This window comes from Mus musculus, chromosome 10 (genome assembly GCF_000001635.26).
Source record: "Mus musculus strain C57BL/6J chromosome 10, GRCm38.p6 C57BL/6J".
Lineage (NCBI taxonomy): Eukaryota > Metazoa > Chordata > Mammalia > Rodentia > Muridae > Mus > Mus musculus.
In genome coordinates, this window is record NC_000076.6 from 119,628,441 (window position 1) to 119,649,249 (window position 20,809).

General features: G+C 44.0%; 1 protein-coding gene and 1 long non-coding RNA gene across 7 annotated transcripts in view; both read left to right on the plus strand.

The window, feature by feature from the left end:
• Positions 1 to 20,809, plus strand: part of Grip1 (glutamate receptor interacting protein 1) — a 634,030-nt gene that overhangs the window by 175,203 nt on the left and 438,018 nt on the right. The window lies entirely within an intron of this gene.
• On the plus strand, positions 1,295 to 18,373 carry Gm40780. The gene is made up of 2 exons (XR_872111.2): positions 1,295 to 3,320; positions 4,135 to 18,373. It is a non-coding gene; the product is annotated as a predicted gene, 40780 (long non-coding RNA).

Sequence of the window (20,809 nt, forward strand, 5' to 3'; positions counted from 1 at the left end):
TAATTCTCAGTGAATCATATGTTCCTTCCCCAACCTGCCCCATCGTCCTGTCTGCATTTTTTTTTCCCTATAAATTCTTAGAGGCAAAGACAGATGGGTAGAGGACAACTAACTACATCTTGGTCTGCATCAAATTTCAAATCTTGCTAGTCTTGATCATGACAATATAGATGGGACCACTTCTATCCCAAGATTAGGCATAACCAACATTGCAGAATTTTTTTATTCTGAGTCACATACACAAAGACTTTATTTTGGTTATGTGGACACTGTATGATTCTTACATCTGGGTCTCTCTCTCTCTTCCTCATACTTTTGCCTGTTCCCAAGGTAAAATTCCCAGTTCCTGGCTCAGTCACCCGCTTCATGCATGGGCAGCCTCTGAGAGTCCCTGCTTTCTCAGGGGGCAGGGCAGTGTCGGAGAGTCCAGGAGAGGAGTCTGCCAGGCATAGTAGCTATCTTCTGACTTCCCCTGCCCCCTCAGAGGCCTCTCATCTGCCAGGCTTTGAACACCAGCCTCTGCTCTATTTGCTACTGAGACGGTCATGATCTGATTGTTTGTCCAGGTCCTTCTCTAGTGACCTTGCCTTGGTGTTCCTCTGATGGCGTCTCTGAACCCCTCTCTAAGATTCAGACACACTCTGAGCAATTCCTGACACAGTTTAATTCAGAGCACTGGTTCTAGACACTATATCTCAGACAGTACACTGAGTGGTAATTCCCCTCCACATTCTTAGTCCCCCACAAACCCCACAGAACGATGCTGCCCTCTTTCCTGCTCTATACGTGGTGTATACGTGTGCACTGTGGGTGTGCAGGGAAAGACAACATGCCCCTTTGGGTAAAAAATCTGCCCATCATTTCCTGTAACACTCTGCCTTCCTGAACGGGGTTGGAGGTGGGGGGTCGGGAGGGGAGGTGGTGTTAGCACCAAAGAGTTCTTTTGATAAAGGTACATAAGACAAGCTTTGGGAGGCTTAGTGTCTCTTGCAGGGCTCCTGTGACCTTCTATGGAGTTTTGATCTCGGTGCCCAGGCTAATGGTAGAATTTTATATTTACTGTTTAGGCTAATTTGGATACTTAAAATATGTTTTTGGAGTGTTCACCTCATCTTAAGAGCCCAGTGGTTCTCAACCTCTGGGTTGCAACCCTCTAGCTCAATATATATATATATATGTGTGTGTGTGTATATATATATATATATATATATGTATATATGTATATATATGTACAGTACAATTCATAACAGTAGCAAAATTAGAGTTATGAAGTAGCAACAAACGTAATTTCATCATTGGGGGTCACTACAACACGAGGAACTGAAACAAAGAGTTGCAGCATTACGATGGTTGAGAACCACTGGGCCCAAGATGCACACCGTCTCTCCTTTCCTTGCTTAGATTCTCAAGGAAACGATGCCTTAGGTTCAAGTTGCAGAGGACTTTGAGAGACAACAGAAGGGGGAAGATGCTGTGTACATCAGAATGCACTGTACCAATGTGGGGAATTGCCAAAGAGCAAAACTGGTAGAAATTCACACACACACACACAAAAGTCTTGCCAGAAATGACACATAATTAGATATCATTTCAAAATATTTGTATGCCTGCATTAATATTTACCATTTTTGTTATTTTCCCTTCTACTTTTCTTTGCACGTTTGCTGTTCTATCCAATAGCTCCTGGCTTATTTACCAGGAAGTTCTGATAGTCAAGGCAGCTTGAGACTTCAGCTAAATAACAGTATTTTAAGCAGCATATATGCAAAGAAGTACTTTGTTCCTTTTTTGTTACTTTCTAGTTTTCACTTATTTCTGTGTTTCCATTCTTCTTCTAATATATATATTAGTGTATATATATATCTTATCCTAGGAGGATTCTAGCGAGCAGCAGCCTTATTTTCTAGCCTTAGTCTTCCGTATCAGTTATAGATCCTCCATGAAATCCTTCCCGTAATTACTAGCAACCAGAGAAAGGCAACTTCTCCAAAGGTCCCTGTCCTGGTGGCTGACAGGAGTCCCAAGGTAGCAGTGATGGGGTGTGGCTCTGTTAGCAAAAAGCACTAAATGCTGTCACTTAAATTATTAATGTGACATGCAGGTCAAGCATGCAGACTCTCGCCCTGTCTCCCCCGTTCTCTTGCTCTTGCGAGAGAGAGCTGTGGTAATCTTACACAGATGCATTCGCTCACACTTGGTTGGAGTTGAAAACATGATCAAGTTGTCACTGGACTGTGTTGGAGAATGAGGGTCTTAGGTTGCACACTTTTTGCTCATATGTGCACATACTCATATGTGCCAAACATGGCTGTGTGCAGAACGGTCATAGAAAAATGGTTCTGAACAGTCATGCCAACCAGCTTGTTGAGACTGTCACTTTCAACTGCCACAGCCCTGTGAAGCATTCCCCTGTTTTGCAGATGGGAAAACAGAAATTTCTAAAAGTTGAACAAATTAGCCAATGCCAACAGCACCAAACAGTATCTACCTTGTTCTCCACCGTGGGATATACTATCTAAACTAGGTCGTTCCTGAGAACCACTGTCCTTTCACTGGATCATGGCTGTAAACCAGTGTTTTCCTGTGAAAATGAAGTATATGGTCACCCTCATTGTAAACCCATTCAGTAGGAGCTTTCAACCACAGAGATGCCACTGAGGACTCTGGAGGGTCTTGCCAAGATTCTTTGCCCAAAGGCTGCAAAGCCCTCATTTCTGAGCCAGATCAGTAGTCACAAGAAGAAGTCATAAATATGTATACAGTTGTCAGTCTCTGTGGACCTGGCCCGTCTGTGTCCCGATTCCCTCTGCTTGTGTTGATTTGTTCATGTCCATTTTGAACTTGCCTTAACTTGGATGTGTTTGGTGTCTACCAGAACATGAAGATAAGAAAAGACATGCTGTGTGCCTCAAGGAATTTCTAGCACAGTGTGATGACCAAAGGCATTAATTAAAGAAGAGGATGGCCAGAGCTTTAAGGAGGCTTGAGTGTGCCCATGTCATGGGCCTGTGACTGGAGGGCTCTCTCGGGGCCAACAGCATGATGGATGTTTATAAGGAGAATTGCCGTGAAGGGCGGACAGCAGGCGGGTGGGTAAACATTAGCTAGCAATCGCAGTGTCCAAGAGAGAAATGATGATAGTGGTAGTGAAAGTGGGGAGGAACAAGCAGATCGCGTTAAGACAGTGAGGGGCTGGCGAGTGCGCATGACTAGAATGACCGGATCCGGATAAGACTGTGAGGGGCAAGTGCGCATGACTCCATTGGTGATGGCGCAGACCAGGGTAGAAGAAGCAGCTTCATCTCCCAGTTTCTGTTCCTGTATGTGATTTTTCTTCCGCATTTCTGATGCTATGCTCTGGTAAAGATGGTGCTGTAGGTACCAAACTCAGGGAATTTTAGATGACACATTTAAAGTTGTTATCTTGAATGTTCTATAAAGATGAAGTAACTCCCTGACCCACAGCGCTAGAGGAGTGTACGAGGAAGGGGCTTTTGGGATTGAAAAGCAAGATGTGAAACAGGGAGGATGATGTCGTCGTTAATACTAAGAATTCTAAGGTTCAATCGAGACTATGTTCAAACAGAGGAACGGTGTTGGTGATAGCATCGCAGCAGGGACTTTATTTGGAACTTCCTGCGATCCTGGCAGCTTTCATCACGTCAGATTTATTGACTGATTTAACTTTCATAATAATCTCATTTTGTACCTAAGGAAATTGAGACATACAGAAGTAGTTAGGCAGCAGTCCAAGGTCACAGCTTTGCAGCAAAATAAAATGGGCTTTAGTCCAGGCCTCTCGGTTTCCCTTACACATTTTTTTCTCCCTCCTACAAAATTCTGGTCAGGTCCGGTGCACAATTTAGCCAGTAGTCTGTGAGCAGGTTTTGCCAAGGTTATCTTGTGCTTACATCCTTGCCTACATGTGCCATCCTCTCTGCCAGGCAAAATCCCCTTTTAATTTATGATTCCCATTGTACTGATTCAGATGTTCCAATGCCCTCACTGATAGACGAGTGGTCTTCTCAGTGATGGCAGACTGTGTGGACAGGGGGCAGATGAGCGGACAAGGATGGCTGAGGACTCCGTTGGAGGTTCAGAACCAAGCACCAGTACTTGTTCTTTCTGATCCAGGGGTGTAAGCAACCACTCATCCCTGTGATGGAGGGACAAGCAAGACCTGAGACTGCAGCAAAGAGCTGAGAGAGCTAACAGGAAGAGAGAAGGCTTGCCTTCAACCACAGTTGGAAAGTTCTAGTCCATGATTAGATGTACCCATTGGGGATGGGCAGAACATCCAGACACGAGCACGTGATATTTCATGAAGTCATGGCAAGGAGTAAAAGAAATGAAGGAATTGGGGGTCTACACCCCACTTCAAGAGAGTACAGCCTCCACAACTTGGAGAACCATCATGAGCTCCTGACGTCTGAAGGATCATGGCTGCCCCATAGCACTGGGGATGAAAGCAGTACCTGTCTGACTTACTGAGTGGGTGGATGAGGGAAAGGCTATGATGTAATGACTGCCTGGAAACCAAGCATCTCTTGGGTCTTTTATGTATCGAGTATCTGTTTATCTTTAAGACTGCAATCATTAAACAAACAAACACAACCGTGTTGGTAGAGCTATGTTCTTACATGCCTTTTGCACCTGACAGCTCATCCTCTTGAGATTTCAGTCGTATCTACTTGCTGGATCCAATAGGGTAGCTGGACTTGTGCCTGCTTTAGGGGCTTCTAGTTCTACTACTCCTCTACTCTTAACCCTTCCAAGACCCCAACATTAGGTAGGAGAGAAAGAAGACTACAGGGGGAAGGGAGCATCAATATTTTTAGACTGCTTCCTGCTAATTAAGGCCACTGAATTCCTCGAGGCAATTTTAATCTTTGTCCTCAGGATATCTCCAACCAGCAACAGCATCAGGAGGAAGAGCCGCAGTGGACATGCCGCTCCTGGGGCTCTTGCGTTTATAGACCCTCACAAGAGACCACAGAATTCCAAACACTGTTCATCTGCCAAAACTATCTGCAGCTGGCAAAATCACACGCCGGCCACAGCACGGGTCAAGTCATAGTCTGCTGCTGTGGACCATCTGAAGCAGCCCCATACCCCAACACCTGGGGTTAAAACAAAACAAAACAAAACAAAACAAAACAAACAAACAGAAAACATATCCCCATAGCGTTGCTATGTTTTCAAAGAGACCAACATTCTCACTGACAAGGGCTCCTAGGTAGACAGCTTTGCTGAATTTTTTCAAGCTGCATGACCATCGCAGCCCTGTGATTTACCAAGCTGCCTCTCCCCTGTGATGACACTTGCCATCCTTGGTTTCCTTTCCTGAGACCTCTACCGGCTGTAAAGCTCAGAGGTGCTCGTGATGGACGAGACAAGGAAGAGAGTTAAGAAAAACAGAGGGTTCTCCCTTCCCACCAGCCCTCAGGAAGGACGTGGCAGAATGGGCTAAACAGAGCTCTTAAGTTATGAAAGCCACAATTATATATGCATGTAATTTTTAGCACAGAGATTTATTAATTTGCATTCAGATCATTAGAGCCAATTAGCAGCTTCAGCTTCTGCAGTTATGCGCAAAGCCTTTTACCCTTTACTTCCCTTGTCAAATCTTTACAGACTTGGGCTGAAAAATGACCTCTGATGTGTAAGGAGAGGCAGTTCTGCTCAGATTGTCCCCTCTCCCCTCCGCTATACACAGTTTTGCCTGGGTTTTCTTCTTTCCCTCTCTGTTATAAGGCCTCTCTCCTGTTGTGGGGTCTTTCCCTGAAGGGGCCTTTTCTTTAAATGAACGTTCTCATTTGTGAGATACCTCAAAGCTATCATTCTACAGGAATGGATACACAAAGGGAAAGAAAAGTTCTCCCCCCTGTTGCATGTAGTTTTTGCTCTACCCACCTTTGCTCCGGGAAGTGACTGTGCTACCAGACCCCTCCCAGCTTCCCTTGAATCTGAGGATAAAAGACATACAGTTATTCCTATTCAATTTGTCTTTTTGGCACAATTGCTGGCGCTCCTATGGCCCTCCTGGAAAAGCATACACTTATCAATTTCTTATCTCCGTCTTTCCCACTTGCCCTAAACTTCAGTTGATAAACTCCCCTGACCACCCGCTTTTAGGACCGGCCTGTGTGGCCACTCCATTTTGAGATCTCACATGGTTGCCTGATTCTCCTTCCTCCTAGACATGTAGAACTCCTTCCTTCCGTCTTTTCATCTCCTGCCTTTTCCTCCAGGGACTGGGAAGTCTCACCTGACCCTTCTGCCCAGCGATTGGCCCGTGGCTTTCTTTACTGCCAGATCAAGAACCAATTGGGGAACAGGACCTTAGCAACAGACCCACCTCCTGCCCTCCCCTCCCCGACTCCCACACTGCCTTTAGTTCTCTTTTTCCTCTTTATCTGAGTGAGATACCCACTATCTGAAGGAAAACAACAGAAATTCTGTCCCTAGTGAGAATTCAACTAGAGTTCTCTACTTCAGTACTGACTCGGAAGGGGTGTTTATAGAGAATGCATGTGTTGTTAACATGTGAAACATTTGCAAGGGTCTAGTTAGTAAAGGTTTGAGTATTCAACAGTGCAGGCCACTTCATCAGTGCAGTCTTTGGGGATTCATTTGGCCAGGCTGTGGCTCATACTGACGGTACATATTCTTGTGTGACCACTGTTCATTCTCCATAGCCAGTGTTTTCTTCCTTTTGTTTTTATTGTGTCCCAGTCCCGGTGTAAATTCTCTGAGTGGAAAGCAATGTAATCTGTGTTATGTAATATCTGGCATCGAATCCATATATATCATTTAAAAAATAAGCCAAAGACTCCATCCTGTCTACCTTGGCTCTCCTCACTCTCTGGATGATTTTTTCCCAATGTCACTGACTGCATACTCAAATGGAGTACCCGGCTGCAATGCTGCCCGTGAGAGTGTTGACCAATGAGCTCAAGGCCAACACTTAACCTTCCTCGCGCTATCGGTTTTGTCAAGATGTATTTCTTCCTAAGTCTCTATTAATCTCATGGCTACCCATTTAACTAGGGCTATTTCTGACGGTCTGCCCTACAGCTTTCACCTACCCTCATCTCCTTTCCCTCAGCAGTTCTTACTGTATGTAATCCTCACAAGTATGAGTTCGCAGACACTACTTGCTCTCTTCTCTACCCCTTAGAGCCTTCCCTAATTACAGTCCTCCTTAAATCCTCACTTCCATTTTACTGCTGTCCTTTCTGAATTCTATCGAAAACTCTGCCTTATTTCAGACTACGTCTTCTCTGCTCTGTCATCTAGCTGCTGCCCTGTCCTGTGATCTCCTCCATATGGGAAAAAACGGCTTCTCTTCTAGTGGGTCTTGGTAGAAACGTCACAAACAGTGCCTCTCCTGAATGCCTCAGTCTTCGCTTAGCTGGCTTTCTTCTCTTTCACTCTAGAGTTGGTATTGACGTCTGGATCCTGCATGTGCCTTCACGAGGCTCACATGGGCTCTGTGCATCCCTCCACAAGAGCATTAGTCGGCTTCTGCTTCTGAGGCCTGCAAACCCTGCTTCCATGCTCTTATATTGATAATAGAGTAATAAGCTTGGTAATAAGCTTCAAGCAATGTACACTTAGCATTGAACCATGAAGAAATGTGTGTGACTGAACGGATCTTAGAGCTGGTGGCCATTCACGCCATTCTGCTGTGCCCTGATCTGACGTTTACGACCACTGGTGTCTGTCCACTCTCACAATTCTCACCTTTCAGCACAAGTTTTTACTCCTTATTTCTACAGGAGCACTGGTAGTGTGCAGGATGATTTTGAATGCAGGATTTTGAGCCTAGATGCTTAGGTGTGGAGCGTCTTTGGCATGGATTGATATCTGTGCTTCGTTGTTCACGAATTGGCAACAAAATCACAGCACCCTCTTCATACAAATATTTAGCAATACTATCTTTAATGGCATTTAATGGCATTTTATGACCAATATAATAAACATAAAGATTTTAAAAACCAATATAACATCTTGACAAATACAAAACAAAATAACAATAAAGTAATACACACACCTGCATCTATCATTATCAATATATGGAAATCTCAGCATGACTCTTTCTGAACACATGAGGGAAGGGTTAAAGTACTTACTTGTGTGCAGGTCATCACTAATTACACTAATAAAGTCATTTTGCACTGGTAAAGAGTAGAGATCTAAACTTTATCGCCCTACTGTTTTTTGAATGAAATGCTTCCTCTCTTGAAGAGGCTCCATTCCCAGAACAGGGCTGCTGTAATGGTTTCCTCAGTAGCACACAAATCCTATATTAATCTCTCAGCACTTCTCTGAGTTGAGTGCATTTTTATGCTTGGCAGAATTAGGGTAGTCTAGGAGAATTAGTTTTCTTTTCTTATTGCCTTTCCTGTTTAATTTGTAACCAGTTAAGGCTCCAGACCCACTGTGTGACGGATGATTGATCCAAGTAAAACTGCAAAGGGAAGAGATAATTGGCAGGCTTGGTTAAGAAGTGAAGTCCTTCCCACACCTTTCAGAAGCCTCAAAGGCAACCTCGTTATTAAACCGTCCATACAAGCAAAATTCCGCATGTGTATGGAATTTAATTACCGACTAAGCAGCACGCGATGCCAGGGTTTCATTTTGATGGCGGATGCGCAGCGTTTGTGAAGTAGCCCATGTCATAGCTGAGCCCTCACAGCCACACAGGTGCTTGCACCGGGATGGAATTTTATAGTTATGAAACTGTATCCCAGTCACTCAAAGTAGAAAACATCAGTGCAGGGTATCCTGCTGCTCAATATGACAAGCAGTCATTCCTGGACATTTAGCTCAAATGGATATAATTTGCCAGAGAAATTATTTATTTTCTTATGAGAGCAAGGCAGCATGAGAATCAATTATATCCTAAAGATGCTGAAATCAGATTTTATAACCATTTGGATACTGTCTATTTTATTTATATTTATTTATATTTTTATATTTGTATTTGTATTTATTTCTGTTTCTATTTATAGGACAAGACTGGCCGAGTGCTTGAGATAATGAATTAGCAAGATAGAGTGATCTAGGAATTATACTTTTTCTACCGCTCTTTTAGTCAGTCCCTGTAATCTTTTACAAAAGCATACTGAGTGTCGTCTAATGCATCTTCTTACCGACCTTGGTGGGGTTCACTTTTGCGACATCCAGACTAGGTACAGTCACATAAGACTTGTAGCAATCTAACAGGACATAATTGCCACTCATTTCATGCTGCAGAACCTTAGCGGATACGAAAGACTCAGCATAGTCCATGAATTAAGCATTCTTGGATATGATGTATAACAAACCGAAGATGCTTAAAATTAGATGTGCTGAATAGCCTCTATGTAAACGTTCTGAGCTAGAGATTAAGGGGGAAGAGCCACCTCTGGCCAGGAGGAAAGATGCACATTCCATTAAGAAAAGTAGATCTATATCTCCTCCAAGGGTTGGTACTTCCAGAGTCAAAGCTTCCAGGTGATAAATCAGATAGCCAAATGTTTAAGTTCACCAAAAGCATGAGTAATTAATCCTGAGACGGGTTAATCTCTACCAGATCACGTGTTGAGGAGGAGACATGTCCTTCAAGAACCTTAAGACTTGTTTTTGCTCCAAAGGGAATCAGGACAGATTTCTGAGCATTTTTTGGCAGAGGTGTTACAGCGTGAAGTGATGCCGGTGGATTTTTCACTGGCGAAGTCAGCTGTGCCCTCAGTAAGGATGATATAAATCACCATGCCATTATCAACAACGTCTCCCAGCCATAAAACTAGAGGAAATACATGAGCATCATAAAAAGCCTGTGATCAAGGGACTTTACATTCGTGACAGTGTTCTGAAGGCAAACACAAGCTTTTAAAAAAGAGATTGTGAACTGTTTTGCCAAGAATCATAGAACCCAGAGACTTAATCTGGCAGAATCATTGATAGGGTAAATGACATTATAATGACGAGACATCATTATCGACTACACGATAATGCTGGAGCAAAGGCATTCTCTGTGGGAGCAATATTTATTAGAGAAAAACATCCCAAATTCAGAATACACATGATGACAGCGACTACCATAATTATGCATCTCTCTCTCTCTCTCTTTCTCTCCACATACACACTGCATATATATGTAACTGGTTGGTGTCTGGATTTCTTGTATTAGAAGATGCAATGCTATGACTTCCTGGAATGTCTAAGTTTAAACTCAAGCGGAAGAAACATAAACCAATACTGGCTGGTTAAGCAGAAAACTCGTTCATTGAGAAAGGATTCTGGGCCTATTTCTGAATTGTGAAGGGTCCTGGAAACTGTTTCCTCAAGACCCTTGAGACTAGGTTTGAAGTAGCAAGCGTTCTTCTGCCCTGATACAGGATCTGCCCTTGAGTAGAAACTGTTCTCCTAGCTGTTCCTGGCCCTTTGAAGCCTCTGCCCACACCAGTGCCAGCAAGATGGACTCCTCCCACAGCTTGTCCTGTCAGATGTTCATTTCCAAACCAGAGAGTCAATCACCTGTGGCTGCCTGGGAAAACCTACCCCAGGCGCCTGTTTTCCAATTGCAAAGGAGTTTGGAAGGTGGGGTTTTCCGAATTCTGCTCTGATTGATCTTGCGCTAGAAGGCTGTTATCTTTCTAGATGGGATTAAAATAACTTGAAAGGATCTGGGTGGCTTAAAACCACGACAGGTATGCATGAAGTGATTGAGAGAAAACTAGTCTCTTGGCATAATATGTTCTTGACCCGAACGATAATGGTGGCAGTAGCTTTGCTGGTGACATCACCAACCTGAACTAAATGTTTGTTTTGTGCTAGCATATGTTATAGTTTTTATTCTTAAAATACTTTTAACAATCATATAAGGCAAATAATGTGATTATCTTACTTACTAATGAAAAAACTGAAGCCCAAACTGTCCACACAGCCATCAAGGGGGCAGTGCAGGAATTCAGACTAAGGTGGTCTCACACAGGGTCTCCTTAACTGTTGATAGAGGCTTTCCTACATTTCCTGGTGTCTGCTTCCACACTCTGTCTCTGTGGGTATCAGACATGCCTGGCTCTCATGTGTTCAGGAAGAGAAAGGAAAGATAACCGTGGAGAAAATTGTCACAGCATCGACTAGGTCTGTTTGTTTGGGAAAAGAAACAGAAGCGAATAAGAAAACTACCACAGCGCCTCGTCCTTCGGAGGTGCATGCTGTAGGTCCCATGCTGAAGCAAAAGCCACCCACGTCTGGCTAGTAGCAGCTTCCCAACCTGTTGTCTTGTGTAGTCTTACCTCAGTGCTGAGACGATGGCCATTGAGAGGTCCATTTTCCACATAAAAAGAGCCTCAGAAGGGTGATGTTTATAGTCAAGACCACACAGCCTGTAAACAGTAAATGTGCAGCATTGCGAGCAAATCCCGTATTCTCACGCACTCCTGTTAAGGTGCTCAGCAAAGCACAGCAGTTCAGCCTCATGGGACAAGACCCCAGGGCAACAGGTCTGCAAGCATGGATACTCTGCAGCCTTTGGGACATGGCTGACTCCTTCTGAAGTGTGGTCTGCAAAGATGGTGCCCGTGTGGATTCTGGCCCTATTTCTGAATTGTGTTGTGTTGTCGGCCATGCATCCAAGAGTCTCTTTTACCCAGGAATACAGGTTGCCTTTAGCCTATTGGAACTTCATCTCCATCTCTTTAGTTTTCGTATCCATGGCTACGTTTAGCCAACCTCATAAGAGCTATACTTTCTACACGGAGACTAGATGCATTGGGCAAAACTCAGAATAGCCACTTAAAAACATAGAACTAAATACAATTCATGTCAGCTCACATTTTAAACACTTATAGTATATCAAGCTAAATATTCTGTAGTAAGGGCATCTTTCCCCTCAAAGAGATTTAAAAAAATGTTTAAGGGAGGGAGGTCTGTCTGTGCATGACTTTGTCAAATATTTCTTCAACTTTTTCTTTTCCCTACCCTTGATTTGCAGCCTGAGATGAAATCAAATGAACAGGTTTGCCTGTGTCCATCAATCCCTGTATGATTTCTTTAAAAAAATGCCCTTTTCCACCCTTCATTTGGGAATTTGGCAAATACGTGCATATTTGTTCTAATTCTCCCCTGGAATGTTTAGTTCGGCTTTACGCTTATCAGGTTTGCTCTCCAGCAGGAGAGAGTGAAGATTCCTCGAAAGCTCTGGGCCCCAAATCAGAGGATCTCGCCCCAAGGGGGACATTTGGTCTGGAGAGATGATCATGCGGGTTCTGCTGGCATCTAGTGGGTGGAAGTCACAAATGTTGCTGTCCTTTCTGCAGTGCACTGTGTGGTCTTCACCCACAAAGGAACTGTAGCTGGCACACGTGGACCGGTGGAGAGCGATACTTTGCCAGTGTCTCTGGATGCTCTCTTGTGAAGCATGTCTGTGATTAGACACATTTGCAGAATCCGAATTTGGTGCAACTAGAAAATGGCACTCTTCACTCTTTGTTTACAAGCCCTGCCAGCCAAAACTTGAGAGTTTAAAGCTGTAGCTCCAGAAAACCCTGCACATAATCACCTTCTTTATGACCCCACGTTGTATCGGTACAAATGCTCATCTGTATTTTATCCATGTGTAAGCATCTCCAGTGAAAGACACCTGCCACTCTGGATTCTGCCCTACCCCTTTTTCTTTGTCGTCTTTCTGCCCAGAAGTGCTGCTTGCTTGTACGGTCAGAGGTTGATGAAATTCAAGCGGTATTGACTAGCTCCTAAGTACAGGTCATTAGGCCAGGCCGCCAGGGAATATAATATGGAAAACAAATGCCCCTTGCTAAGCAACCGCGATCTAGTTAGAGGAGGAAAGAGATGCACGCAATGATCTGCATGCAGTGTGCCGTTAGAAGAGACTTCCGCAAGGCACAGGGTTTTGATGGTGTGCCTGGAGCAGAGCCCGCCTCCAGCTGTGCATTGAACCTCACATTATTAAGCCAGACCTCAGGGTCCTATGGTCACTGTTAGACAAGTGGGTCAGCTTCTGGGTGCTGTGCCTATGGAGAGCTCTGTAAGTAACAAGTTGTACGTGATAGCTCCCCCTGTGTTCCTCATTCTGAAAGTCCTGGAGACACTAAAGCACCTTGTGTGTGGGTGGCTTCAGTGACATGCAAGACATCACTTAGTCTTGCTCTTAACTCCATAACTCTGTTTTAAATGGGACCTGAGATTTTGAGTTCTTTGACACAAGTGTGTGGATTTCTGGTGGATTTCATTTTAACTAAACCGTCCTACCCCAAAAAAGGACCACCCCTTTTTAAAACAGCACTGTCTATCTCCTAAGTGCTTGGCTTAGTAATTTCATCTCTGTGTATGTTATATAGATCTGCATAAAATGTAAATGATAAAGTAGCATTGCGTTTGCAGTAGTCAGCTTAAGAAACAGACATCAGGAATTCATGTGAAAGCCCCCCATGTGTCCCTTCTCTTCCCTTTGCATGGTCCTCCCTTGACTAGAGACGGCATCTTAAGGGTCAAATTTCATGAGTGATGCTAAGTCAAGATTTCCAGCTTCCCTGGTATTAAATGATTTCAGCCAAGAGTTGCCAGTTTGGGTTGAAGGAGGACAAATTTTAACCTCTTATTCATTTACTTTTTTCCCAGTATGAAATGATTACCATTCTATTTAAAAATAATTTGGGGTAGATGTTTCTCTTATTTCTTATAGATTTGAAAATAAACATTTGCAGGCTGTTCTGCGTATTTCACTCTTGTCCAAATGCTGGCGGAAAAAGCAACCAAGTTGGACAGACTCCTGAAAGCCCAGGCCCGGGAGTGGTCCAGAGAGCCTTGACAAATGGACATTCAGTCCCTTGTTCTCCTGCTGCTTTGCACAGACCCCTCAGAACAAGTCATGCAATCTATTTAAGTGTCCTTCCTCGACAAAAAGGAGAATCCAGTATTTTTTTTCTAAAAGGATTTAATTTAGAGACACAGGAAAGATGGGGCGGAGGAAATAATAAGTAGGAAATTTGCTGGTGGTGGATGAACATCCAGGAACGCAGAAGGGCGATTGGAAGACGTGGAATACTTTGCTTTCTGTGGGACCTGGGCAGTTGGCTCTGCAGTTAAAAGACGCCCATGCAGCTGTCAAGAGGGACCTGCTCTTGCGGAAGACTCGAGTGTAGCTCCCAGTTACCGACATTTGGGCATCTTGCAAATACCTGTACGCCAGCTCCAAGGCACCCAATCCTTCTGGCCTCTGCAGGGCTCCTATATTCATGTGTACAACCCATCCCAGACTCACACAGTGTACATCATCAAAACTAAAATAGATCACTTCTAAATACTTGCTCTTTTAGAGAAAAAGACGATTGTCCCACTTTCAGATTACAAGAAGGAGAAGGAGGAGCCAATGATGCACGGATGGATGGATGGTTGGCTAGATGGGTGAGTGAGTGGCGATGATGGATGGATGGATGGATAGATTGTTGGATGAATGGGTGGATCAATGGATGGGTAGATGGTTGGGCAGGTGGATGGGATGTGTGGATAGGTGGATGGATGGATGAATATGTGGATAGATGGATGGATGATGGATGGATGATGAATAGATGATGGATAGATGGATAGATCAGTTGGTGAATAGGTGAGAGGGTAGACGAATGAATAGGTAGTTGGATGGATGGATGAGCAGATGGGATGGGTGGATGGATGGATGGATGGGTGGATGGATGGATGGATGGGTAGGAGAGAGTCATGAACAGAGGGTGTTACTGACCTGTTAAAACTATGTGTGTAGGATTATGGACATCCTTTTGCAGATAGAAAACACTTATTTCTATCTATGAAACAAGTTGGGGCAAACTCAACTGTTCTACAAAGTCCGTCTCGTTTTCCTCCTACTTCAGTGATATTTTGTTTTTCCTTATGAGGGAGACATCTAGAATTTTGAGGAAAAAAAAAAGAAGCATTTTAATTTTTAAAAACTATCTTTTATCAGAACTTTCATTTAAGTAAACCTCAACTCTGTGAAACGTTAAACATATATTCCAGAATGTATTCCTACCACTGTCTGTTGGTAAAACTGGGTTAGAAATGACAAACTTTTCAGAGTAGACTCCGAGCCCCAGACTTCCGACATGCTTCTTTGAGCTAAAACACTGAAAGCCCAATTTGTAACTTGCTGTTGGGTCTATAACTCGTAGTTTCCGGATCCAGATGTTTAATTATTCTCTTTCTCATTGAACATAACAGATCATTACGTTTAACTGGAAAATTAACTGTAGTTCTGGGATAGCTATGCACAATACAGTTTCTTGGTCACTAACTTTTTAAGGGAGCATTTAAATTCTTTGGCACTCTAGGTCAAATTGCATCACAGCCAATTTCGTGTTGGGTAAGAGATCTCTACTGTTCTAAGATGGAAACAGCTCTAGCCAAGACTATACATTTGAAGGAATGTTTTACTGATAAAAGTTCAAAACTACCAAACAGAAATACTTTTATGGATTTGATACAGACTAACAAGGAACTTGATAAAGGCCGTCCTTTCCCAAAATACTGCCAATAGGCCTTGAGAAATTATTCTGCGAAGCACGCTCATTTACTGATAACTGATCATTGCGGATGGCGTCAAGAACATTTATGATCAGGTGACCATAGTAAGTATGGAGACGTGGAAAACTGTTATCTGATATCTAGGATATATGCAGAGATGGTTTGTGCACTAAAAATATAGCATAGCATATGTCCATGCCACGGTTGGGTTGGGCATAAGAGGGAAGCAGACTGGTAATGCAGGAGAGGGTTTGCTGTCTCTAACAACTGTGGGGTGGCCCTTATAAACAGGTCAGATTTGACCCAGTGTCAGAGGGCAGGGGCCTAAAGAAATAGGCCCTGTCTGTAATGAGAGAACACTGCTTTTTGCTACCCGCCCTGATCCTCCTCAGACTTCCTGTCTAGTCTATTGCTCCTGCTCCACCACCTGGCCTCTCAGCTGCCCCTCTCAAGCAAGGATGCCTTTAGTCTCCTCCTGCAGGGCACTTGGTTTATCATCTGCTTCGCTGCCTGGAATGTGGCCCTCAGGGCCCCCGCTTTTCTCTCCCAGAGCTGTCAGGTGTCATCTTGTCAGCTGTGGTTGCCCTGAAGACTTAAATACACCCGCCTCAACCCCTTCTGCCTCTCCCTACCTTCCTCCCCCCACTTCTCATAAATTATTAATTTGTGATATTTACTGATTGGTTGTCTCGCCTTTCTAGCAATCAGCTTGCCAGGACAGGGATGTGATTATCTTCCGATCTGCTATATTCTTAGCATCTAGAATGGTGCATGATTTGTAATCAATCTTCATAAATATTTGTTTAGTGAAGGCGTGTGTGAGTGAGTGACAGGCACGGAGCCTTAAACTTGAGAAGGAATTCAAGGAGCACTAACTGAGTCTTAATAGAAAAGAGGGTAAGGGGAATGAAGCAAGCTGTCAAGGGAGTTGGCTCAAGCGGGTAGGGTCAGATCTAAGCTTTGGATTTTATCAAATATAATTAAAAGCATTCCCTTTTTCTTGGACCTGGTCAGATGCCATCTGTCCCTCCAGCGCCTTTTCCTAGTCAGACTTCCCACTACTTTCCACATGGCATTCCAGGCTTCCCACTACCTTCTCTGTTTTAATTTTCAGCATTAACGCATTCTGAAAATCTGCTCACAAAAATTCTGCTTCAGCTCTTGTGAAACTGCAGCACCCTGGGACTTCTTAGGGATGTGAGACTACCCTGCCCTATCAATTCCTAGAAACAGAGTCCAGAATGTAGTATCTTTCTCTTCTGCTACAGTTAAGCCTTCAGGCTCCCTAAGCTCATGGGTTTGTTTGTTTGTTTTGAAAAGGGAACCCTCCCTCTCCTGGAGGGTAAGTCCTAGAGGGTGGGGGGACTTGACAGTTGGAGAGAAAGGTGAATTTTCCCAGACTGCCAACAGATCTCACAAGCCCAGGTGCCCACCCCTGCTCCTCTCCTGTCCCTCCCCTGCCCTCCCCCCCACCCCCACCTCACTCAGCTGCCCTTTCCTTCTGAGTGGCTTTCCTGCCACTTTGTTGCAGCCCCCGCTTGTAAAAAGCATAGAAGCCATTTGCTCCTTTTGGAGCAAGCCACTCTACAGATAGCTTACATAATTAATGTGCCCCAGAAAGGCATTTAAATTAATTATGAAATTGGCCCCCAAGCTGGAATCCCCCGCCGGCAAGTGCCTAAGGTGTTTTCAGCTGGACTCTGGCAATCTGACGTTCTTTTTTTTTTTTTTTTTCTCCTTGCCATTAAGATGTTGCAACCTATGCCAATTCACTTAATGCCCCTGTAAAGCACCTAGAAGATTCATTATTGATCTGTGTTTTATTCCTACTTCCAGCTCCGGGGTCTCAGGAATCCTCACTACAGCCGCTCTGGGGTCATCGTGGGAAATGCTAGTGAGGCCCTGTGAGATCTTCCATAGGAAATTGCTCGATAGAATTTGGTTACTTTTCTTCTCCCTCACATTTCAGAGCAGATACTTCACAGTCCCAAACACTGCTAAGTCACACATTTGGTTAACTTTTAGAATTGAAGGTCGTCTAGGACAAAAATGATTTACCCTTAGAACTAGACAGAGCCGTGCGTTCAGGAAACTAATAACTCATTTCAAAATTCCGCCGTTACCAGGCTACCCCAAGTCGCATTCTCCTTCAGAGACTCCCCCTTGAAGAGGAATTACAGGCACCTACATCTCTCCCATTTATATTTCTTGCTACTTGAGACAAAAGAAGTTTGACCAGTTTTGTGGTTCAAAAGGAGTTTATGTTCACAAGTGAACGTAGCGAGATACTTACACATTCTGTTTGGTTTATACAGTATTCTGCGTAGGTTTGCTGTACAGTAGTGTGCACGGCTGTTTTATTAATGAAGACACGTGAAAAGTGATGTGGTTCCCAGAGTATTTTTTTTTTTTTTATGTTTTTTTGAGACAGAAACAGCTCTTTGTTTTTTTCTGTCTTGTGGGACCTCGGCTTTGAGTCCTGCGCCAAAGTGCTCATCTCTGTAAAACTATTTTACTTTCTCAGGCAAAGGGGAATGCAGGCCGTAAAACTCTCCCTTTTCCAAACAACCCCATTATACAAGTCTCTCGCCTTCGTTCGTCAAAATCCAAAAAGCTGCAGAAAATTTCATATTATGTTTCCCTTTGGTTTTCTGCTGCACGCAAGCAGATGGCCAGCAGATGGCGCTGCAGGTCACGGGATGGTAGGACTCCTGTTGGAACCGTGGCTGGGTCCATTTCTAGCATGCACAATTTTAAAATTAATCTTTTTTTTTTAAAGTTAGCGTACAAATGATTGGGTCCCATGATGGCACTGTGGTATGTGCGTCCCACTGCTTTGTTCTAATTTGCTTATTCTGTCGTGAACGGTTCCAAACGGCCATTCCGCTGACATGGCAGTGGAGGAGCTAACGGATGCTTGCTTCGGAGATAAGAAGCGCTTACTCCTGGTGGTTTATACGTCTGTATCATAAGCCCGAATGCCATTATGTATCATTACTATCCTAGACATGTATCACGCTGATGATGGGTCCTCAAGGAGCTTTTAATTTTTGTGACTATTAGTGGTGAAGCTCACTTCACCACTAATAACCCATCCTACTAACACACAAACATATTAGCAAAACATCTCCACGGGAGTTTTATCACCCGTGCCCTGTGTCTTTGTGTTAAAGAGAGGGTGTGGATGGGCACTGAATAAAATAACCCCCCCCCCCAAACCAACACAAACTGCCCATGTACGGATAGCACCTTATGTAATACTGCAGTAACAACACTTGGCTACACAGGGTGTGGGCCTAGCAGCGTGCATGTGCCAGATGCTTTGCAGAACGCCAGCATCCCGAGACCCAGCCTGGGTGTCACTCATCAGAACCTGTGCTCGGCCTTCAACGGCTGAGCTTCCTCATATGCGGCCTGCAAGGAGCTTGGACCTTTTCAGGTCTGTCCTGAGGACTGCTGCAGTAGCCCTTTCTTCCTACAAGGAAAGTGTTTTCAGTCAGAGGTCGTCCCCCCCCCCACCATTGTTGCTTATCATTCACAGAGTATATATACATCTGGAACTTTGAGTAAGTGGCTCAGAAACGGAGACCCGCGCAGTCGGCAGAGATGAGCACATTTCCCGTGGTACCGAGTTCTACAATAACGGAACAACCTGTGTGTCTGTCATGACTTGTGCTGGGATTTTTCAGAAAAGTGTCAGAAATACTTATTCTAGTCTTTGAAGCTGTCTGGTTATATCTCTAGGCAGTTTGATGCTTTTAATGTTCTAGAATCTTTTTAAAAATTGGTTTTCCTTCTAGTTAAAATTCCAGCTTAGATGGAAGAGGGGCCTGTGAAGCCCCACACACTGCTGGCCCAGAGTATTGGCTGTTGAAGATTAGCCCATTTTAGGATACCCATGTTCTACTGGATGGCCCTACACCCATGCACACAAGGGCACATGAATGGTGTCTATACCAATAACCCACCAATACTAGGTCGTCTCATTTTATAAAAATATCTCCTTGTAAAAAATATAACCTACCTAACACCATTTCCATATAGCCTAAAACAAAGGAGACAAACCATTCCTGTAAGAACACCCTTCACACACAACCTTGCACACACAATCCTTCACACACAAACACACTTTTATTCTTAGACCTCTGGCTTCTTGGAGTCCAGGATTTTTCTTTATATAAAAAGAAACAGGAGCTGGAGAGATGGCTCAATGGTTAAGAGCACTGACTGCTCTTCCAGAGGTCCTGAGTTCAATTCCCAGCAACCACATGGTGGCTCACAACCATCTGTAATGGGATCCGATGCCCTCTTCTGGGGTGTCTGAAGACAGCAACAGTGTACTTACATATAATAAATCTTGACAAAGAAAGACAGGTGAAAGTATAGCTTTTGAGGCTTGTGTGTAGTCTTGAAGTACTTTCAGGAATGGACTTGTGAACATTTTTAATCTTACCTTTCTCCATAGGAGAATGAAATGTTTGCCAGAAGGACAATAGACACAGGTAGCCAGTGTTCCCTTGTGGGGTGTGTGTGTGTGTTTTGTGCACATTAGTGACTATAGTCTTCTCAGGTTTCCCTGAAATACTCTCCCCACAGCCAAAAAAGCCAAGAAAATCCACGTTAGTCTGAGTGAGTGGCATTTTTAAGAGTAGTTATGAAGTACTTCATAAAGTAGATTTATTTTTATTTGAATGCCTTAGACATGCACATCTCAGATGAAAGTAAATAACCATAAAGTAACAATAAGAGTACCAGATGTCGTAAAAACACGCCGGGCTTTGTTTGGATAAGAACGCAGGGATCGTTTTGAAAATTAGAGTGACTGCTCCTCCCTCTTCCATAATCTCCCATTAACCACATCATTGAACAACACAGATCATCCTTCCCTCTAACACGCTGAGTTATTTCATGCTGCTAAAACTGGGGAAAAATTATATGATCTACCCCGACCCCAAAGCGCAACACACCTGATGAAGTCAGAGAGGCGGAGAGCAAACTCCACAGGGACCGGATGCCCCAGTGAATGATGCAGACCCTGAGAGCCCCACCCCTGAATGCGATGCACAGTCTCCTAGTTCCGTGTTCCTCCCGGATGGCCCCTTTTGCTGTAGGGAGCCACTGATACTCTGTAGAGTCACCCTTCAGGACCAGCTCAAGTCTCTGCCCTTCAGTCCAGCTCTGGGCTGTTCTTCTGCTCTCTCTGCCCGCCTCTTACGTGCTTTTCTCCGTGTAGAATTTGTACGATGGTAGGTTCCACCACCAGGCTCGCAGCTGAATG